This window comes from Oratosquilla oratoria, chromosome 16, assembly GCF_046742065.1.
Source record: "Oratosquilla oratoria isolate Oo_2021 chromosome 16, ASM4674206v1, whole genome shotgun sequence".
Taxonomy (NCBI): Eukaryota; Metazoa; Arthropoda; class Malacostraca; order Stomatopoda; family Squillidae; genus Oratosquilla; species Oratosquilla oratoria.
Genome location: NC_134792.1, coordinates 52320528 through 52344926, shown reverse-complemented (window position 1 = coordinate 52344926; position 24399 = coordinate 52320528). Strand labels below are relative to the sequence as shown.

The 24399-nt window shown below is 42.4% G+C and overlaps 1 protein-coding gene across 8 annotated transcripts in view; it reads right to left on the bottom strand.

Moving 5' to 3' along the window:
• The window catches only part of LOC143034002 (serine/threonine-protein phosphatase 4 regulatory subunit 1-like), a 476593-nt gene that overhangs the window by 93869 nt on the left and 358325 nt on the right, over window positions 1-24399 (bottom strand). The window lies entirely within an intron of this gene.

Genomic DNA, 24399 nt, shown 5'->3' with positions numbered 1-24399 from the left:
ATAGATACAATGTGGACAAAAACTTCATTCAATTTTACTGCACCTGAATGGAGGAGAATTGACAGAATAAGAAGTTAGTAACAAAAGGGCAGAAAAATTTTATGATTTGGATGGGTAGATCCCTTCCATGACAACATCAAGTAACTGTCTTTCTTCTCTTACTCTTCTGTGTCTATTACCACCACTTGACTGCGAGACTCCCTAAGTCTTGGTTTCACTAAAAATTTGTCCAATTTTGTTCATGTTTTATCACTTTTCTCAGGTGACATCTAAATATGGTCATTGAAAATCTTTATGCTGTGGGTTGCTGATTTCTGTGAAATTTTGTAGCATTACAAAGGCGGAGCATGCCAACAGTAAACCTTTTGGTCCATAACTAGGTCAGATGAAATAAAAATAAATAAATAAATAAATAAATAAAAATAAAAATAATAAATAAAATATACAGGCAAACATCAAACAATAACATATTTAGATAATAAATAAAAATCAAGCAAATAATAAACAAATTGACAAATAATAACAAATAAACAATATAAAATAAATGGCAGTCATTACAGCATTTTGCTTAGATGTTCATCTAAACGAATCTTAAAGTTTCGAACCTAACTACTTTGTACTGCCTCTGCAGGAAGTTTATTCCATTCATTAACTACATGGTTGGGAAAGATGTTTCTACCCACTTCCAAATTAAATCTATTTCCTGACAGTTTGAGACCATTCCTTGTTGGATTTTCATTCAGTGTAAAAATTGTTGTCACTTTTGATGGTCAATTCCCTTTAGAATCTTAAAGACCTGTATCAAGTTACCTCTGAGTCTATGTTTTTTTTTTTAGAAAACAGATTCATGTTTTAGACAATTTTCATTTAATTAATTTTTTATATTTGGAATCAGTTTTGTGGCTCGCTGTTGTACTTTTTCCAATCTATCAATGTCTTTAATGAGATTCGGTGACCATGCGGAAACAGTATATTCCAAATGTGGGTAAACTAATGCTTGTTAATGAGAGATAAACTTTCAAAATCAAAAGATCATGCAATCAGTCCTAGAATCTTATTTGCTTTCTCAGTGGCTGAATTACACTGCATAGATGATTCGAGATTGTTACTGATAATTACACTGAGATCCTTCTCACTACCCACTTTTGTTAACGAATTTCCAAATAACTTGTAATCGTACTTACTGTTATTTTTTCCTATGTGCACAACCTTGCAATTTGTGTTAAATTTCATTAGCCACTTTTCAGACCATTGGTGTAATTTATCTAATTGTATTATACGGGAAGAGAGCTATGCTCGTGGTGACCTGTCTTTGTATCTCTCAGCATCAAGTTTTTTCTTAAAATCTTGAATAGTGTTTGCACACACTGTTTTGTTGTCTAATTTGTTCCAAGTATCTATCACTCTGTGTGGGAAGCTGTTCCTTTTCAGATCTCTTCTGTAACTATCCTTTTTTAGTTTCTTTTCATGTCCTCTTGTTTTACCATTATCCCATACTGACAAGTCATTCTTATCTAAGACCTCCATTCCTTTCATTATTCTAGTCAGTAAGTTTCCTCTTTACCTTTGTTCCAAAGTTGGTAATTCTAGTTTGGACAGTCTTTCCTCATATGTCAGTTCGGAAAGAGTTGGTCCTAGTTTTGTTGCTCTTTGTATTCTAATTTTTTTTTTTTTATTATTCTTTTTGGTACTGGGTGTCCATAGTGTGTGTGTGTGTGTGTATTTACCTAGTTGTATTTTGCGGGAAGGGGAGCTATGCTCGTGGTGTCCCGCCATTGTATCTCACAGTGTCTAGTTTGCTTTTAAACTCATGAATGGTTTTTGCGCATACTATTTCATTATCCAGTTTGTTCCAAGTGTCCAAAACTCTATGTGGAAAACTGTTTTTCTTCAGTTCTCTTCTATAGCTATGTTTTTTTATTTTCTTTCCATGTCCTCTTGTGTTTCTCTTGTCCCAGTAAAGTCCTCTCTATCAAGTATCTCTGTGCCTTTCATGATTCTCTGTGTGTATTTACCTAGTTGTATTTTACGGGAAGGGGAGCTATGCTCGTGGTGTCCCATTTTCGTATCTCATTTTATCTAAACTATTTTTAAATTCATGTATTGTATTTGCACACACCACTTTCTCATCTAACTTGTTCCAACTGTCTATTACTCTGTGAGGAAAGCTGTTCTTTTTCACATCTCTTCTATAGCTGTCTTTTTTTATTTTCTTTCCATGTCCTCTTGTATTTCTTTCATCCCATTTTATCAGATTCTCTCTATCAGTAATTTCTATGCCTTTCATGATTCTGTAAATAGCTATCAAATCTCCTCTCTCTCTTCTTTGCTCTAGTGTCTGTAGTTCAAGTTTTGCTAGTCTCTCTTCATATGATAGTTTTGAGAGTGTTGGTGCCAGTTTTGTAATTGCTCTTTGTATTCTTTCAAGTTTTTTAATGCATTTTTTTGCACTTGGTGACCATATCGTTGCTGCATATTCCAATCTTGGTCTTATCAGTGATAAGAATTTTCTTCACCATTTCTTCATCCAGGTATGTAAATGCCACTTTGATTGTTCTTATTAAATTATAGGTTTCTCCAAAAATCTTATTTATATGTTTTTAAGGTGACATATTATTCATAACCATGACTCCCAGGTCCTTTTCATTTTCTACTTTTTTTTATTCCTTCTCCCAATTTATATGATCCTGTTATTCTGTTTTTACTTTTTCCAAATTCCATTATACTACACTTTTTTGTATTGAACTCCATCTTCCACTTCCTACTCCATTCCTGTACTATATTTAGATCTCTTTGTAGTGATTCACAATCTTCTTCCGTGTTCACTTTTTTCAATAGTTTTGCATCATCTGCAAAAAAGCTCATATAGCTTTCAATTCCTTCATCCATATCATTAATATATATAGCAAACATTATTGGGGCCAGAACTGTTCCTTGTGGAACACCGCTTATTACTTCATCCCATTTTGAGTGTTGATCTCTTATCACTACTCTCATTTTTCTTTCTTGCAAAAAGTCTTCCATCCAATTTAGCAGTTTGCCCTGTATTCCTCCTTCAGTTTCTAATTTCTTAAGCAACTTCTTATGTGGTACTTTGTCAAAAGCTTTTTTTAGGTCTAGAAATGCACAATCAGCCCATCCATCTCTTTCTTGTATTATATCTATTAGTCTTGAATAGAAACATATTAAATTGGTGACGCATGATCGTCCTTGTCTGAATCCAAATTGCCTTGGATTGAGCATGTTGTTTTTTTCTAAATATTTTACCCATCTATTTTTGACAATTCTTTCACAAATTTTTGCTATTGTACTTGTTAGAGAGACTGGCCTATAGTTGTTAGGGTCTTCTTTATTTCCTCCTTTATATATAGGTACTATATTTGCTTTTTTCCAATCACAGGAGTAAAGGAAGTCTGTTACCATCATTAACCTTTTTGTAAAAGCTCCTGAACACACATGTAATGGAGAGTAGAGTTGGACCAAAACCTTTAGTCAATTTGCCATTGTAACAACTTGGAGTAAATCACTTGTCATCAGTGAAATCTTACAAATAATCAACCCAGCTATCACAAGGAGGAATTGAACCAGATGCTAGCTTGATGCCAGACCACAGCTCTATTGGCACCTATATTACTGATGCTACAAAAGAGCTTTCAACCTTATCCCTAACTTGGATACAAGATTCAAGGAAGACTGCTGCCATTATTAACACCTTTTTGCAAAAGCTCCCAAGCACACTTGTAATGGACAGCAGAGTTGGACTGAAACCTTTAGTCACTTTGCTGTCGTAACAACTTGGAGTAAATCACTCATCATTGATGAAATCTTAGAAATAATCAATCCGGCTTACATGCTGTCAAGGATATCAAATCTTGACAGGTTTCTACCTTTACCATTGTTTCTGCTTTGTATCATTACTACTTACATCATATCCACATCAACTGTTCGTCATTCCCACACACACATGTACTTTGTCACCCTACATTTGGTGACTCAGGAGTGACAAGTGTGTGAGTAAGGAGCAACACCAGTATAAGTATGACTACAAGTAGGAAAAACATTAATAAAAGTGGGTAGCAAACAGGATATTGGTATATATATATCAGAAAAGATCTTGAATCATCCAAGCAGTGTATTTCTGCCTCAGAGAAATAAAGATTCTAGGACTGAATGCATGATCTTTTGACTGCAAATGTCAATCTGTTACAACCAACCTTGAGGCTAGATTATATTGTGAAACAGAAAAGTTGCCTTGAGCAGTTTGAATGAAGGGATTTAGAGAATATCAGGTAGGATAATCAAACTCTTCATTAAAATTACTGATTATTTATAATGGGAAAAGCATGGGACATAGAAGCATTAAGTCTTGATTAAGGTTGAGAGAACACTAGTCTTGATTAAGGTTGAGAGAACACTAGTCTTGATTAAGGTTGATAGAAGACATGCCAATATAAAATTGAATGGAACGGTCTTGGTGTCTCGAGGCCAATGTAGTTTGGAAGTCTTGTGCGCAATGACCTATGGTAGTAGGGAGGGGCACTTTGGAGATGGACTAGTTTGATGATTTGTAACTGGCACAGAGAGAGGGCAGAGGGCCGTACTTAGCTTTGGTTGTTGTGAGGATATCCAAAATATCTCTGATGGCAAATATTTGTAACTTTGCTTGGAGATTGCCATGAGTTTCAGTGATTGAGGATTACTCAGTGCAATCAAAAAAGTCCAAAGGACTTGTTTGGTATTGAAACGACTAGGTAGAGGAATTCTATGTAGTATATAAATTAACCGAGGGTATGTCACAACTCTGCTGGTCTCTGCTTTCTTGATCCCTGCTACCTTGCTTCTCTCTTATCAGGTTCATCATATGTAGTTGTCTATAACATATTTTGCACACCAAACATATGTAGTTTGTCATTCTGTCCAATCAGCTAGTGAGCACATTCGTCCCACTGGTGCTGAATACATTTTAGGTTGCTTATATCATGGTAGCAACTATTTTAAGTGCAATGACATGACAATGAATGACAAGAATCAACATAAGATGCCTAAACATATTTTATTCATGCAAGGCTGTGACACCATTGGTCATCAACTATATATATTAGTACGTCCACATTTGGAATATGTTGTATCTGCATGGTAACTGAATCTCATTAAAGACATGGACAGCCTGGAAAAACTAGTGGTGAGCCACAAAACCTGTTCCAAATATCAAGAATAAATCTTACATAAACTGACTAAAAGAAATTTTTTATGTATTTTCCCTAAAAAAGTGTAGGCTTAGGGGTAAGTCTCCAAGCCAAGAGGAACTGATACCAAAAGTGATCAAATTTTCACACTGAAAGCAGTCTGGACAAAGATTTAATTTGGAAATGGAGAGAAACAACTTTGTCAACCGTTTAGTCAATGAATGAAATAAACTTCCTGCACAGGTAGTTCAATGTAGTACAGTTCAAAAATTTAAGATTCAATCAGATGAACACCTATGCAATATACTGTAATGCTTGTCAATGGTTTGGTTCACTTATTTACTAATTTCCTCGCTTAACTATTCTCAGCATCCTACCACGTTGTGGAACAAATGGTGTCCTGTCGACAGGCAGTTAGTTCCTTTGTAAGCTATCGGATGAGGGTTCGATTGTTGCTCTACATTGGCCATTCCAATCGCTACAGCACGAAATGTCGCCTCTCATTGCAGGCAGTAGGAGCCTGTAGCACCCGTCGGTACGGGATACGAGGTACTCAAGACGTTGGCGGCATATCACAAGCGAAGTTGCGAACCATTAGCCACTGCTATGTGTCGTCCACCCGTTACTCTTTGTTCACACACACTTGTTACTCCTGGGTCACCAAATGTAGTCAGGTGGTGAGACGTTGACATTGCGAAGAGATAGTTAGGAATGAAAGGGAAATCGCCAGGTTCTAAGCTGGTTACTTATGTTGACGTGGCGGCTCGAATCGGGTTCGAAGGACCACTTACAGACGAATGACAAACTGCCCTGCTGAAGTGGTTCGAAGGACCACTTACAAACGAACATTAAACTACACACTGCAAATATTATTAAAAAATAGCACTACATGGAATGCAAATAATATACAGAATACCACTATACAAATTATAAACAAAACAATATACGAAATATCATTATATAAAAATATGAAACATGACGCTACAGGTGAAAGTGATGGCGAAGATATTATGAAGACGGTGTTGGTGATGAAGATGATGGAAGTGAAGACAGTCATGATGATTTAGGTGGTGGTGGTGATGGGGAAATGATGGGGGTGGAAGTGGTGCTGGTGCAAGCGCCAGGACTATCGCTCTGATCGAATGAAGCGAGCCGGCCGGCAACTGAAGCGAAGGAGAAACGTGCACAGTTGGCGGGAGCGAAGACCAGACACCACAGCAGCAGCATGTGCTAGCGTGGTATGGTACATCATACCATGATCGTACATTGTAATTGTGTGTTGCTTATTAGGGGAATTATGTTTCCCCCTCTTAAATAAAATTGTCATATGTTTTGTTGTTTTATTATTTTTACAAGCAGCAGTAGCAGCAAGATTCAAGAGTACTACAGTACAGAAGTATTGTAAGAGCCCGGATACCATGATGCCAGTGTACATACCCTAATAATGGTGATGATGGTATTACTGTATTTTATCTGCAATGAACTACTACCCTTGGGAACAAAATCGCACTAAAGAGGTGTTATAGTAGTAAAGATTGAAGGAGAGCAAGTTGGCGGCACACTAGGTATTTCTTGCTACCTTGCTTTTACTACTCATTTCGATTTTTGGTATCCAAAGTGGCGTGGCATGGCACCGACTGACTCTTGCTGCCACAAAAAGTGGATAACTCGCTGAGGACATCGGCCAGTTTGTCTAATCACTTGCGTGCTCAAATGAGTCATTCCCGAGGTTTACATATAAAATACAAATAGAATTGAGCAGCCATATTCTTGTTTATACGTGAGTTTTGAATTCATCTTTGTTACTATACACTAAAAAAGCATTATAAACATGAAATCGGTAATCATATATATATATATATATTATATATATATATATATTATAAAAAAAATTATTTTGACTACCGCAGCAATAGATCCGTATAAATACTACGTTGAAAAAAAACATTGTATCCCGAGATTCCCGATTAAAATTTGGAAGATAGATATAAAAATAAAATAAAAAGTTCCTTCTCGTAACAGTTCTTTCATTAGGTTGGCATACACACTTTTATCACTCAGTCTTTGAGAGAGTACATGGTACGCTTCTACAAGGTGGCAGAAGAATATTTGGCGGGAAGAGTTATTGTTTTCAATAGTCACCAGAAAAGCATTCCCTGTGTGACGGATACGCTAACAAAGCAAGTAGCAAAAGCGAGTCGAAAGTTAGCGAGAAATGCTGTGTGCCGCCATCAGAACACAATCTGAACAGCAGAAATGAACAGCAACCCTTCCAACGATAAATGAATGACGAATGAATTTGTCCGTAATAGCACGAAAAACCCGAAAATAGTGACTACATAGAATATGCAGTCAATACCACAGAAGAGGGTGGTGTCGGCGCTTGTGGATAACGAAGTTGTCTCAACCGCGTGTTCCCGACCCAAGTGACGAAAAGCTACAACATGGCCGACCGCCTGCGCGATGCTCTGATCGTGCTGCAGCAAGTGAAGTGGGGGAAATGGAAAGTTACAAAGACCTTGCCTGCCTGCCTGCCTGTCTGCCCCTGCCTGCCTGCCTGCCCTCTCTCTCATTCCCCCTCCAGGCTCCCCTTCCTTGTCAGATCGATAGAGGGGGTCAGGGAGGAAACGTCGTAGTAGTGTGAATGGTGGAGGTGGTAGGAGGCGGTATAGTGGTACGAGACGACGACCGCCGTGCGGGTGTCAGGATGCGGCATGGAGGAGGAGGAAGTGGGGAAGCAGTAAGAGAGGAAAGGAGCAACAGGAACTGGGGGTAACAGGATGGCGTTTGTTTAGTAGTGCGAGGTCATGGAAAAGTAGGTTCTGGAAAAGGATAAAGGTTTTGTGGTATCAAGAGCCTGAGAGCTAAGAGTGAATTGGTAGGTGGGGTGTACTGAGCATCAATAGGAATACTGCCTCAGATAACCGCTTGTACACCGTAGTAGACTTAACTAAATATGTATTTTGTGTAGGCAGTAACAAAGTATTTCATTCTGACGTGTGTGCGTGGGGCAAAAGGGAGGAACTCCGGTCCTCATGATGTCGGAGTTTCGATCAAGGCATGCCCCACCCCACAAAGCCTGCTCAACATTACTCTGTGCACGACGGGGTCGAAGAGGCCAAGTACAATTTGGTCAGGCGGTTATTGTGGTAAAACATTAAACCTTCCACTCCTAATAACGATTTGTGCTCCCATTACGGGTGCCGTCAGGCAATTCTAATTAGACCGACGTGGGAAGAGGCCCCCTAGACAGGGTGATCAAACCCACTACGATTAACTTCTTCACACTCCCACTGCTTTTAAAAGCAACTAACTGTGAGGTTTGTTCTCACTACCACCAAGCGATCTCAATTAGTCGATGCAACTGCGGATCGAAAGGGTCAAGTGGTTGGGTGAGGGATGTCAAACAGAATAATACATTGTCAAGTAGTGGAGGAAACCTAGCTGCCCAGGATGAAACTGCCCACAGGATGAAACATCTCAAAATGGAACTCGGGGGTGAAACATTTGGGAATGACAAACTCCAAAAACAGAACTACTATATATAAAGGCGGGGCATGTGGAAGAAATCTGAAATGGCAAATGATAGTTTTTTTTTTTTTTTTATAAATTGGCTGCAGATAAAAAAGTGGAAAGAAAGAGGAGCCGAGGTCAACGAAATGCGGGGCAACCATGGCTGAAGAAGGAAAAAGTCTGAGATTGTGTCAAATGAAATGACAAAGGGCACCGGGTGTTCCTCCGGTAGGTGACGAAGGGTGTGCACCTTTTGCGAAGTCTTCTAATAGTCGAGGCGTAATGGGGAAACAGGAGGCATAGAATGATACACAAGACGTAGGGCACCGCTGGATGAAGCAAAAGTGCTGGCGGGGGGGGGGGTGTCAAAGGAACCCCGGACAAAACTTGGGGAGGCCTGAACTAAAGAGGGTGCTGGAGGAGGAGACACTATGGTAATGAAAAGAATGACCCATTTTTCAGGAGAAATGATGAGGAATTGGAAGAAATAACAACGATCTGGAAAAGAGCGTGGGGCGCAGTGGTAATTGGGTGCTGCAGGAAATGCTGTGGCAATGAAAAATGCCCGGGGAAGCAAAGGCTACATACAACCTAAGGCGAAGGGGCAACGAAACACGAGAAAATGGTCACAAAAGTCGAAATAGTGGGGGGGGGGGGCAAGGTGATGCGTGGTAACATGATGACGGGGGGATGGGGGTGTTAGGAAAAAAAGGGACAGCAAGCAGTGGGCCGTAGGTTGAAAGCGAACGAGCTAGGAACGGCCACGGACGCTCGTTCGTGCTTGCGTGGAGAAGTACAAGATGGCATGGCATGGCATGGCATGGCACAGCAGGAGACAGAATGCCCAGGGCAGCCTTAAAGTGACCAAGGCATAAACATGAGGGAGTGGAGAGGTAACGCGGTCAACGGCGGTGGCAGGCGGCAAGTAAATGATCGCGTTGTGGAGGAGGTTGCAGCATGCGGGGATGGACTTGAGGAGGGGAACGGGGCAAGGGGGACGCGGTGCTACTGCTGCTGCTGCTGCTGGAAGAGACAAATACGAAAGAGTCGAGGTGAGGAGCAGGAATTATTTAGTGGAGAACAAAGGTTCAACACGAGAGGGTGAAGGAACGAGGTTAGCAGCAGTCTCGGGAAGAAGAAGACGACAAAATGTGAGGGCGAGAGGGGAGGGTGGGAAAACGTGACGGTTTCACTGAAGACAATGAAAGTTACGGCGGACAGGTGTCAAGCAGAGGATATGAAGGTACGGGAGAGAAGAGACCCGAGAATGCGCGCGCGTTAGGTGGAGGAGCGGCGAGGGGGAATTGTGTGTGTGCAGAAAGGGGCGGGCACCTAAGGGAGTGGGCGGGTATGGGGATACTTGGTTAAGACCTACACTAGCTGTATTATACGAGATCCCATGGTCATCAGGAGACGACTCCGGCGCTTGCGTGGGGAGGTGGGGGGGGGATGTGAGTAAACTGACGGTTCTTCAGAAGCGACGTTATCCGAAAAGGAAGCGTGGGGGGGGGGGGTCCAGTTGCGGTAGCTCACTAACCTGAAGGGGACGAAGCTGAGCAGTAAGTTAGGTTTGGTGAGTGAAGAGACCGATAGGAGGAAAAGCAGTGGCGAAAGAATCGATGCATTTTTATTTACTGCTTATATTAGCGCGTTGGTGGCGTCATGGAAAGCCTGCGGGTATCGCATTCGCTTTGTAGTGGGTTCGAGCCCCGCACTTCTCTCAGACTCCCAGCAGTGGTAGTTACCCGCCCAAGAGTGCCCCAACGGTAGCTCCCCCTAGGCCGCCTCGGTTGTAACAACTCCTTTTGGCTGCAACCATGCCAAATGATCTGAAGTTCTCAAGGAACGACACTGTTGTGAAGGAGTACGTCATTCTCACAGAAAAACAGCGTCGTAACCATTCCTATTGGTGCATCCGATATGCAGTTGGTGGGGGCGGGGGATAGCATCGAGGCTAATAGTCTACTGACTTTAGTTGGGGGTGAGGTTAGACCGTGAGATGGAGACGGACTTTTTGTGAGAGGGATTCGGAGGGAAAAGACTGGTCGCTTGTGGACCGGCGGAGAAAGGGTGTGTGCGGAAGGAAGCCTGCGACTGGTACGGGAAGGAGGAGGAGGGTGGGTCAGAGGACATAATTATCATGCAAGTGATTGGTCGGATGGAACACCGTCTCGATCGTCACTTTTTTTCTGTAGCTCTGGTTGTATAACCTCCTGCCTTCCTCAGTTGAAAAGAACAGGATGATCTAACGTGCCACTGGTGAAACTGTGATGCAGCACAGTTCAGGAAAAGGAGACGTGAAGAACATTTAGTGATACACCGTCAACATTGGGGTGTAATAGGTGGGATGCTGGTGAAGAGACAAAATAAAGCCAAAGTGGAGAGAGAGAGAGAGAAAAAAAGGATTGGTAAAAAGCATGGATGGGATGGGGCAGGAAGAGGTGGAAGAAGATGCAGGGGTGCGTAGGAATAGGATAATCAAGAATTCAGAAGAGCACTATGGGTAGCCAGACGTCCAGCTTTAAGCTATCCTTCAATCATGTAGTGGCATCCAAAGGAAGTATTGGAAGATTGTGGATGTTCATGCTTTCAGTATAGAAAGTGTTTCAAGTCAATCTTCTTTTTGGTTGAAGGGAATTGTGTGGAGGAAAAGTGAACGAGGAAAAGGGGTGGGAGTGTAGAGCTGCTGCTATGGGAAAACAAAATAAATGGGAAGGAGGAGACGCTGAGATTCGTGCGGGTCACATGGGATACAAGGAAAGTGGTAAGTAGAAAAAGAATGGCCATATTTCAAGCAGGAAGTGACAAAGTGTGCAAAGATGGAATTAGGGATGATGATGACGACAAGGAACAGAAGAAAATATTATGGTGGGGGTGGAAAGGTGAAGGGGTAGAGAATCGAGCGTATATGATACAGGGAAGATGGGTTGAGTATTTGGAAGCGATAAGGGGAAGACGGGTAGAGTATTAAAAATATTGTGGAGGTTTGGGAGGGATTGTGGGAGTGGGGGAGAGCTTTTAAAACGATGGGGCTATAGGAAAAAAATGAGGTAAAAAGACCAGTGAAAATGACGAAAGCTGGTAAGGCACCTGGGTTGGATGGTTATGTCAAATATCAAAGAGAAGTTATAGTGGATTAGCTAGTGAAATTATTTAATGCAAGTCTAAGAGGGTCTAGGAAAAGTAGCGGGTGTGTGATAAAAGGTAAGGATTTTTATTCAACTGATCTAGAGAAGGCTTATGGCCGGGTCGACATGAAGGGCGGCATTATGGGAGAGAAGCCTATGATGCCAAGTGCGTCGTCGTAGCCGCGACCTTTGCCCTTTGACCGATTGGGGGGGGGGGGCTGGTAACACTTACTGCTGCTAATCTGAGAGGAGCGTAGCCTACGACTTGAACTCTCAACTAAGCGAATGTGAGACCAGCACGCTTTCGATCACACCGCGAACTGGTACGTGATATGGGGAAAGCTGTTAGAGGCAGTCAAAATCGTTTACCCACATGTACCAGAGTTTGGATATGGTTAGTTAGAGTGGAGGTCAGCCTAGAGGTAAGTGGGAATTGAGCAAGTTCTTTGCTCATGAAACTGCGTTCGTGGCAGGGTCACAGGAGGGCCTCAGGCAATCAGTGATGGAGTTAGGGAAAGTATGTGATAGGAACTTGAAAGTAAATGTAGGTAAACGGTGATGAGATGTCTAAAGGGTGAGAGTGGCAGTAAGCTGGAGTCTTTAAGGAGAGAGGCTAGATGTATATAGTTTGAAATTCTTAGGGTCAAATGTAGCAAGGTACGAAGTGGGGGTTGGAGGTAAATTGTAGGGAGAGGGAAGCAAAAGTGGGCGAAAAGTGTCATGAGAAATACTGTAGGTATCTGGGGATGGATGCAGGCAGAGAAAACAACTGTAATGGCAGGGCGATTGTGCCGCCTCCGACACTGGGGCGGAGAAGACTTGGAAAGTAAAGGAGACAGATGGGGCCGGCCGGCGAGGAACCAGGCGACGAAGAAAGCGGATATGGAAAGGGAACTGGCGGACGGGGTTGATGAAACAATATTGGGATCGTTTGAGTATATGAAAAAAATGAAGAATGACTAGCAAAAAGAGTGTGGAAGGCTGAGGTGGATGAAGTAAACTTGTGGGAAAAACTAAGAATGGGGTGGATAGATGGAGTGAAGGGGACCTTGGGTAAAAGAGGAATGTCTGTTGAACAAGGGAGAAAGCAGAGGATAGGTGTGAGTGGAGAATGGTTGTGATGAATGGACCATAAAATGACGCGGCCCGATGGGACTTCTTGTCTCTACGAATGAGGGGACAAAGGGGGAGGGTCGTCATGTAACTGTAGCGGAAAAAAAAAAAAAAAATGTCGGCCTCTGCCGCGGATATGCTGTCGTCTTGCGTCTGACTCTGGCAGTGGGTGGGTATTAGGGTCCAGGGATGATTCTTGATCTACAAAGAGCTGAGCTAAGACAGGAAGGGAAACAAATGGGTGTTTTGGACAGGTGGTTGGTGCTGGGGGCTTGCATGTTTTGGCTGGCTACCTCCTTAAATGGGGGAAGAAGCCTTTTGGTATAGAAGGTGATCATATCCAATCAAGAAAGATAAGGAACTTATTAAGAGCTAAAGGGATAGTATCAAAAGTATTAAACAAAATTACAGACACTGATGAGACCGAGGAGGCCTGCAGGCTTGGCAGATGTGAGGTTGATAAGGGGAGGGCAATAAATATATATTCAGGTCATAATCTGTGAACAGGATAATCTATGAAACACGAAGGTCGTACGACATTGACAAGTTAAAAAAAAGTTTGGGTAAAAGGAGACAACTGTGTAGTACAGATCAAAAACTAAATTTGCTAAATGAAACAGGGGCAAAAATGGTGAATGGACAGAATAGTAAAACACACACATACGTATATACATATAATACTGGAGGGTAATGGACCAAAAGCTGAGGAATTGGGATCTAGAAAAGGTATTTAAACAACATTACAGGCTTGAATGTGGCGCTTCCAACATAGATGGCATAACACCAGCTACATTAAGGTAAACGACTACATATTTGTAAAGAGAGGAACCCGATATGCTGTGTCTACTAGAAACCAATTTGGAAAGAGAACTGGATCGTTTTGGCACTAGGGTGAACAAAGACGACAGAATGCGAGCAGTGAAGAAGTGGTTGAGGTGGTACTGGCAGAAGGGCGGGCGGTCGGGCCGAATTGATAAATACGAAATTGCCAGTTTGGGAAGGAAATTGCCCGAGATTTTGCAAGGGTGCATGTTATCCCTAAGACAAGGCCATGGAATGAAGACTGCCAAGAGATGTTATTAGACACAGTAACACCGTTTCAGAAAACAGTCGAAAGGAGTGACAATGTGGTTCCATTTGGTAAATTCAACTGTGGAGAGGTAAACTGGGAAGACTAGGAGGCAGACCAAAATATGTCATCATTGAATAACACTCGGCTAAAGACAACAATGGACTATGTAATGACACAATGGGTCACAAAATCAACAAGAATGAGAGGGGAAGAGCCCGATTGAATTTCCTGCTGACTAATGACCGAGCATGTTGTGGATTCGTTGGTCGAAACATGACCACCGCACAATTTCCCATCACACAACCTCGATATTACGGCTCCACCACCACCACACGGGTTAACATGCTAACCTTTTCTATGCAGAAATCGAAGTGTGAAGTTCTCACTGTCATGCCCATGTCTGTCATCAAGTGGCGATCTTATTCACCACAAGGAAGTTGCCGCTGGCAACAAGGGCAACGGCATTTTGCTGTGACAATGCATGTAAACACAGGTCCTGCATCCGTGACAAGAGCCCAATATTTGCGGTTAACAGCTTCGTGCAAGTTCGTACAAGAACATTTTTACAAGACCACCAGGACGTCTCTCCAACACAGCAATGTACAGCGGCAAGTAGTTATTCTACACATCTAGGAGGGGTGGGGAGCAGTGTGTGTGTGTGTGTGTGTGTGTGTGTGTGTGTGTGTGTGTGTGTGTGTGTGTGTGTGTGTGTGTGCGCGCGCGCGCTTCACCACGGTCTTGGATCACGTGTTGGACACATCGTGGTCGACATCCATTACCCTCCTGCACGAGAGTTCACATATCCCCAATGCTATATGGGTAATGCCACTGTGACCCCTTGATCACAAAACTCGCCGCCCACGACTTGTACAGTAGTTATGGCTCGCAAAGCAGCGGTACTGAAATAATTTCAGCCCTGGGCGGGATTTGAACTCGGACCGCTGGAGTAACGGTTGCGAACTGTGTGTGTGTGTATTTAAGCTGATACAATACACACATTATATATATTTATATATATATATATATATATATATATATATATATATATATATATATATATATATAAGTATAGATGGGCAGTACTCTTGTAGACATGTTTGGCTAAAGACCAGAGATAATAAGATAGTGGATACGGAATTGTCTCTGGAATTCAAACACACACACATATATATATGTGTGTGTGTGTGTGTATTTATATACACATTTATTTACAAAGTAAATATAAATACTAATTTTCACTTCTAGTAACAGTGAAAATATGACTTCAACAAAACCCTGTGTTGACCTCACTTTGCCAGAGACCAAAAGCTAGTTCCCCCCCCCCACCCCCCACCTCCAAGGTCTGGGCCAGCAGCAGTCGCCGCCGCAAGGATTGCGCCAGTTTGAAACTTGTACATTTTTCGCGCAAACGACCAACACCCTCAACTCCAATTACGGCTTCATCGTCACATGGGGCGATAAGACTCGCTTCATTTGTATTTTTGGGTATGAAAACATTGTTCATTTACTTATTTGTCTCACTCCAGGAAGGGGGGGGGCAACGTGCTTTAAAAAGGGGGAGGGGGGGGACTGCCCGGCCTAAAGTCAGACATCTGGCCCTTGGGTGTGTTTGTGTTTAACCATGGGATGGTCTTAGATCACGTGATCGACATCTATTACTCCTCGGACGAGAGCTCACGTGTGCCCGATCTATGGATAATGCTGTGACCTACTCACGCACACAACATAAGAATGAAGGAGACTGTAGAAGACCATAAGGCCTACACTAAGCAATTCCATGTCCATGACCTGTCATCCTCATCCATAAAAAATGTCTAACCTTCTCTTACAAGAGCCGATAGCTTCAGCGCCCATTACCACACGGTTACTATTCCATTCGTTGTCCACTCTCTTGCTCAACCACTTCTTGCCCATTTCCTTCTTAAATCCAAGTGTCCAGTTTAGATACATTACTGCGTGTCCTGCCCTGTTGTCTTTAATATAACGACCTTGTCTGAATCGTCCTTGTTAAAGCCCTTGATCCATTTGAACACCTCTATTAGATCACCCCGCACTGCGTCTTTCCAGGGCGTGTGTGTAAGCTATGGTGCCTAAGCCTGTCCTTGTAAGGTAAATTTCTGAGCAGCCCATCTTTGTAGTCATTCTCGTCTGTAGTGATTCTAGTGAAATGATCTATAGGACAGAGACAAAAACTGTACCACATAGTCAAAGATGGGTTTCATAACTACCTCTGCATTTTTATTCGTAACGGTTCTAGTAATGAAATCTAATGCTTCGTTAGATCTATTTCTGGCGTTAGTGCACTCTTTCCTGGATTTAATGCCAGGACTCGCTCGAACTCCCAAGTCTCTCTCGCACTCAGTTCTCTCTGAAAAGGTGTTATCTAAGGCATACCTGCTTTCTAGGTTGTGTAAACTTACGCCTAACACACTGCGAACCTTCAGATACTCAAGTCCATTTCCCATTTCACCGACAATGTGAAGGTCACCAATAAGGAGTTTCTTATCGTTGCCTAATCTGCACCCAAATAGATTCCGTGCTTTGACACCTTTCCTCTTCTTTAATGGAACTGTTGATAATACAATTTGCGGAGTTTTTGACGAAAAGTGATACTCCTCCACCACTCCTGCTTACCCATCCTTATCTCGATTTCCGGAAGGAAACGTCTGTCCGCCATATTGATTCAGTAATAGCTATAATATCAAATCTCTGCGCATGCTTAACCTCGCAGCAAATGAATTTAATTCATAACGGTTCTACTGTTTGTATAGTAAACCTTTAGTGTACCCTCCTTCCATCTGCTTAAGCGATTCTTTTTAGTCCCTCTGATTGACACACAAATCCTTGTCTAACGAGAGTTGAAGTGCCAGCTCGCAGTACAGCGATGCTGAAAATATATCAGCCCTAGCCGGGAATCGAACTCGGCCAACTGGAGTAGCGGTTGCAGAGTGCGTGTGTTTGTGCGCGCGACAGACAGAAAGAAGGGGGGGGGGTGAGAGGCCAGGGGTGAGATTGGGAGTCTGGGCAGCGTAGGTCTCCTGAGGTCACCCACTTGACTGCAGGTCCCTAGGAAGGGAGGGAGGGAACGAGAGAGGGAGTGGCGTACCCTGACCTGTGTATTCTGGCTGCCGCTTGCGCATTTGGAGGGGGACCTGAAACAGTACGACCTCATCCATCCAGGTCGGGAGCGGCTGCCACCGAGGAATCTTGCTTCGTGGGAAGACTAGATAAAGGCCCTCCCTCTCCACCCAATGCCTCGACTAATGTTACCCGTTAGCTTCAAACGTCATTCATGCTCCCGCCTCATCTCTTCTTGTCCTCTCGTACTACCAACCCCCCTGCCCCCCCCCTCCAGTGCTTCGGTTAAAATGTTCGGAAGAGGTGCCGTCCGACATATCTGTTAGCTCCCCCCCCCTTTTTTACGCATCCATTTTGTCACCTGATGGGTATCTTCCATTCTGTAGACACGTGTTAATTAAAAGTTGTCTCCATTAACCCGTTCCAGCAAGATGTGTTTACCCATGTATCAATGATGACTGACGCAACATGGTTTTATCCATCCGTGGAAAAAAAAACCCTCTACAGAGTGAAAAGGTTCACGGAATGCTATCCCCTGTTGACACTATTATTATTCTCCTCCTCCTCCTCCTGGGTGCCACACCAGCCGGCCCGGCGGCTTTCACGTGGTACAAGCCCCATAACGCAGTACAATGTTCAATCCGCCATCTTCACGAATACTCGTGTCCCTTTCACCCGAACCGCCCCAAAAGGCACTGCCCAGACCCGCTGCACACTGATGCCATCAGTTCCATCTTGTCCAACGCCCGAGTTCCTGACCAAAGTCTTGGAAAATGGCCGCTCCAAACACGTCACAGGAGGCGGTCTCGCCTTGTGACGTCACTATGACGTAGTCAGTTCTGCCTTCACCACCAATCAACTGCCGGGATTTTAGAATGACGTACGGGAATATGTGGGACCAATATCTTCTCGGCCAATGGGTTTCAACGTACACAATGATCTCATCCTGGCGGGTGGAGTCGAGGGCAGAGCGGCGAATGGCGGGCCTGGGGGGGCGTCGCCTACGCGGCAGCCTTCTCGCCTCACTACGGGAGCTGCCTCCTGGGATTCCAGCCTCGAAATCCGCTACAGTGTGCATCGACATCATCATCATCCTTAGTATACCTGACCTAATGAATGATCACGTACATAGACACCCCGCCATAGAAAATCTAAAAATGAAGACCACCGCCCAAACACCGGCTGCTACTTTCATCCCAGAGGGTTGATGGGGATGGAGGCCCTGAACCATGGGGAAGTCCCAACTGGACAATTACGAAAAAAAAAAAGACGAAGAAATACACAATGTTGGTTAAAAACGACGACGACGACGACCTGCGCAAATGCCGGCCAAGCCACGCCCCTTCTCAATTCCGCCCTCCCCCTCCCTCCAATCCTTCTTCATGTAAAGGTAACTTGTTTCCTTCCTTATCCACTGGAGTGAAATTCTTACTATGCAGAAGAAAATAATGGAAGAAAAAAAATCACCTGTAAGCCACCTTTGTATGAACTATTCATGAAAATTGTTTAAACGTCAGTGTGTATTTACGTAATTGAAGTCTACAGGAATGGTGCAGCTCTCGGACCCAAATCATTGATCTGCAACTAATCATACCCAGTCCTTAATTAGACTAAGGGTGATTGTGAATGGTTTATTGTGTCGATGGCATTGCATGAGGCAGAGACTTAAGAGAGGCAAAGAGGAAAAGTTTGAACGTGTTTGGGGTGCAATGTCAGAGAAGTGTAGTAAGGGTTACAAGGTTGGATAGTGTGAGGAACGAAGAGGTGAGGAGAGGGGGGTGGTGGAAATGGAAAAGGAGATGGCAGATAGGGCTGATGAAAGAGTATTAGGATGGTCTGGACATATGGAAAGAATGGGAGATGAAAGATTAGTAAACGAGGTGTGGAAGGCGGAGGTGGATGCAGTGAACTTGAGGGGACGACCGTGGATGAGATGGAGGGATAGGGTGAAAGGAGCAAGGAGATAGGCTGAGTGCGGAGAATAGGTGTGTGTGTGTATAGCTGATGCTGTGATGCAAAGGGAGTGGTTACGTGTGAACGACATTCTGAAGCAGCCCGAAGGGATTTCTCCCCGTCTTCTCTTTTACTGCAAGAGGGGACGGAGATGGGGGGTCGCCGATTAAGTAAAGCGGCCTTGCTTCTGACCCCGGAGGGCAGTGGGCGGGATACAGGGATGACATGTCACCCATTAGAGGGAGGGAGGGAGGTGGATGGGAGTGGGTACACGCCTTTTCACTTGGCTACAAGCCCTTGGTATAGATGTGGATAGAATAGCATTAAATTCGTGTACAGTTCCAACTTAGAATACACCAATGGTTTCCAAATATCATATTTATATTTGCAATCATGGATTGTTCCAGATTGGGCTATATCAAAGGTATCCCAAGTATTTTTGCATCTAGATGGATAAATGTACTTCTTCACATCCTTTAGCCATGTAGTCTTCTTTCATTTGTTCTCGTGACCTCTTAAAGCCCTCTTTAATCAAATGATCTCTTCTGTGAATGTAGTCTATTCCCTTTAGTTACCTGAATACTGTAATCACGTCTCTTTTCGATCTTTCCTAACTGAAAGATCTAGTGCTTTTATAGTCTTTCTTTTCATGTTTTTTCTGTCACGCTGGGGACCATATCACTGATGCATATTCCAGTCTTGGATGAATCAGGGTTTCGATGAGTTTTTTCATATGATCCTCTACAGCAATCCGTACGTTTCTTACACAATCCTACTGATAAGTCTTACATGTGGCAGGGTGTCTTTTATCAACACTCCCAAATCTTTCTCATCTTTTGCTTTGTATTTTCTATTCTTGGCTCCATTCGAAATAATGTACTTATCTATTTGCAATTGCCTACATTCCTAGTTTTCCACTCTTCTCATGATTTTTGTATAGTTTGCAAACATGCTGGTATAGCTTGTACTATTCATCATGTCGTTGACGTAGATACAGTGGCGTAGCAGGGGGGGGGGGCGGTCCGCCCCGGGCGGCACGTGCCAGGGGGCGGAATGTTGATTGGGAAAATAAAAAAAAAAAAAAAAAAATAAAAAATTATATATATATATATATATAATAATAATAATACACAAAAATAAATAAATAAAAATCAAACAAAAACCTTAAATTTTATACCAAAATGAGTTTTTAAGGTTGTAATATGGTACTGTTTTTAAACAGATTTTTCAATTGTAGCATCAGGACAGTGTCTAATTAAATTTTTCTTAGCTTTCAGTGATTTTGCCATCTATTTTAAATTAAAATATGACATAACGATGATGTGAATTTACGTAAACGCGAGTGCCGGTAAAACCCGAAACCAGTAAGATACTTTATTTTATTTATTGATATAAAATGGTACAAATTTAACTAAAAATATCTTGCAAATTAATATGTGTGTTGGTCTATGGCGGCAGCCATGTTGTAGGATCGATGCATGCTAGGCGAATTTTATATTCCTAGGTTTTAAACAAAATTCCTAGGTTAGGAAAAAATCCTAGGCTAAGAACTTTTGCTTTAGACACGCCCCAGTTTTATATCCAATGAAGATAAATATTTCAAGTTAAGTCTTCCTGCTTTATATCAAAGAATAATTTCACCCCCCCCCTTAAGGGAGGGGGGATTTTACACCCGCCCTGGGCGGCAAAAACAGTTGCTACGGCACTGCGTAGATAAGAAAGATTGGTGCAAGCATTGGACCTTGAGGAACTCCGCTCGTTTCTTCTTTCCATCTTGATATCTCATCCTTTACTACTGTCCTCGTGTATCTTTCCTTTAATTTTTTTTTCGTCCAATCTATCAGTTTGCCTCTCATACCTCCACTTTCCTCGTAAGTCGATTGTGAGGTACTATATCAAAAGCTTTCTCTGGGTCGAGGTACAAAAAGTCGAACCACTCCTCTCCCTCTCTTGCTGTGCATCAATTACTCCCGAGTAAAATCTTAAAAGGTTTGACGTACATAACATTCCACATCTGATGCCAATTTCTATGCCAGAATGTTCATCTCTACGAGATAGGTCCACAGATGTTTCACATAATTTCACTTTTAATTTGGTCAGTGGTGTCTCTTTACTTCCACCTTTGTGAATTGGTAGCACATCAGCTCTTTTCCAATCAAGCGGCACTTTAATGCCTTCTTTAAAGTATCCAGTTTGAGATCCCATAAGGTCCTGAAGCTTTTGTCACATCCAATGATCCCAAAAGATCCAACATCTCCCTCACTCCCACACTTTTATCTTCAAGACCCGAATTCTTGCTCCAATCGCTTTCCACTTAAATTATTTGGTACAGTCAAGTTTTAAATTTCCATTCGTTATTTCTGCATGTGTTGATGCCTACTCAAAGGCCTCACCACCCACTATCAACAAGCTCTGTGTCTGTGCGTCAATTTACCGTTAATAAGCGTGTAGAATTGATCTACAATACCCCTTTCAAAATTACTTTCTCCCTCCCTGCAGATTCTTGTATGGATGTTCTTAGCTTGTTTACAACCTTTTGTTTGATTGCCTCTCTTCCTCCATTTCCCCTCAAGCCACATCACTGGTTTTTTTTTCTCTCCCAATCTCACATATTTTGTTGAACCTTTGTTTTCTTTCTGTTTCTTCTTTCCACTAATTTTTCGTACTTGTTTACTCACTACCGGGTTGTAAATGTCTAAAGATTCCCCTTTCCTCATTATTCCTTTGGTATTTATGAATTCCTCTCGGTCTACTTCTTCTAAGAATTTCTTTAACCCTGAGTAACCTAGCTTCCCAAAATTGTGTGTGTGTGTGTGTGTGTGTGTGTGTGTGTGTGTGTGTGTGTGTGTGTGTGCGCGCGCGCGCGTTTACCTAACCGTAGTAAAGAGGAAAAGAGCAACGCTCGTGGGTCGTCTCTTATTCACTAATTATTCACATATCTGGCTCCAACTTGGCTTTGTCTCCCTATTCTCCAAATATCTTGCACTCTTTTAAACTCATATATTGCTCCAACTTGGGCTATATTGTTTTCTAAACTACTCCAAATATTCATCTGTGTGTATGCGTGGATCAATATGGCGGACAGACATTTCTATCCAGAAATCGAGATAGAAATAGATAGACTACTTCACAAGGATTAGGGTAAGCAGGAAGGTGGGGTCATACTTTTCGTCAAAAACACATTTAATTGTATTATGAACGATTCGATTACGGAAGAGGAAAACACAGAATCTACTTGGGTGATTATAGGCAGAGAGGAGAAACTTATTATCGGTGTCCTATATAGTGACCTAACCTTAGAATGGAACAGACTGAACCCTTGCTTCAAGAAATTCGCAGGTCGTCCCAGTGCAAATGTTGTAATCATGGGGGACAGAGATATTGAGTTGGAAATTTCAGATTAGGAAGCGCATTTTTTCAGATATGGTACAAGATAATTTCCCAAAACAAATTATTACCGACCCTACGAAGGGAGAGAATACTCTGGACTTACCCATAACTTATAATGATCTATGAAGAAACGTAGAAGTGGATGACAGGCTCTTGCGATAATAAAAAATATTTAATATTAAATGGGAAGAATTGAATAGTACGAATAAAATTCTAGTACTTAACTTCAGGAGAGCCTATTTTGAAAATAAGAGGAAATCTTTATGACAACAACTGGTGCATACGAGGCCAACCCGGAGGTCAATCATGGGGTCAGCTGTCCAGGTGAAAAGTATAGCGAGGTCAGGTACGGAGTCGGCCCGGAGGTCATTACCGCAATCAGGGTTTATCTATTAATTATGCATCCACTACCATATATACAAATATATATCCAATTATGTATCCATACATAACCACATAAACTACCGGTTACATGTGACCTGGGACACTCCCAGCCCATTGGCGCCAGGCATCCTACTTCCTATACTAAACAGATCGCAAACACCTCAACCTGAATCGGCATTTTATCACGGTCACGGGAAGACCGCATGATGGAGAATCAAACCCACTGAATGTTCACCCTTGACTTTACCTTCTACACACTCAACGGAAGGAACCATTATACCGAATTGATCAAACTTCATGTAAAAATAATTTGCTAATAATGAAATAGATTATAGATTGCCAGGCCTATGTAAAACAGCCATAGAAATACAATAATGCTAGCTGGACACCCCGTACAGAAATGAAGACTCATGCATTTCTGTGTATAAAAGCCGGCGACTTCGTCGCTAAGACTACCCACGAAACTGTTCTCACAGGGACTTGTAGAATTAAAGCTGTAAATACACGCTCGTCCAGCTGGGTTTACCTTACATCATTCTGAATCCAAGAAACCATACTTCCATACATAAACCCATTCATACACCACTACGCGCAGTAGCGATGTAAATTCCAATCGACGTTCACACCTGGTATCAAAGGTGCTCTCGGCACCACGCCACCCATAAAGAACTTCAATGTGTAATTACATGGGGTCGGGTCACGTAAGGAGGTACGAGATCCCCAGGCGAGGTCATACACAAAGCCCTGAGGTCAATAGCAGGCTAGGCGGTCTAGATAAAAGGTGCAGTAACCTAACAGCTAGGATTTTGTGTGCCCAGCGTAAATTTAGTCGCCTAAATGCGACGAAGACAAATACTTATACTTCCAAATGGATGACGGGTAGGCTAGAAATGATCGAAATAATAAGGGGGGCTTTACGTCAAAAAAAAAAAAAAAAAAAAAAAAAACACGCTGGGAAATACATCTTAAATCTAGGCATAACGATATGGCTAGACTGTTTAAAAAGAACACACGCACATTGAAACGTAACCACGAAATTAAGGTTGCTAGACAAGCGAGATCCAACCCAACTACAGAAAAAATAAGGAAGGGATAAGCCCAATTAAAACTGATTTGTCTTGATAAGTTCGGAGGAAAAAATGAGCGAGGCGTTTAATATTTTCTCACTGTATTTACAAAGGAGAGATTAGATATGGTACCTGACTGCGACCCGATCTTCAGCATTAGCAAAGTAGTAGTAGTCAAACTGATTGATACACTAAAAGTTACAAAAACCCGGGTCCAACCGAAAAAATTCCGAGGGTGCCTAAAGAGTGTCAATTTGAAAGCTGCGAACAGTTAATGAAGTATCAGTAAGTCTTAAGACACTGTTTCTTGGGGGGTAGGCAAACGTTGTTCTCGTTTTCACAAAGGCTGATAAATCGTCTATGCACAACTACAGGCCAATCAGTTTGACGTCGGTTATAGATAAAATGCTAAAATCAACAATAGCTAATAGAATTGGAGATCACATCGAGAGAAAAATAAGATTCGTTATTCAAAACATGGGTTCACCAAGGGTAGGTCATGTGTGACTAATTTA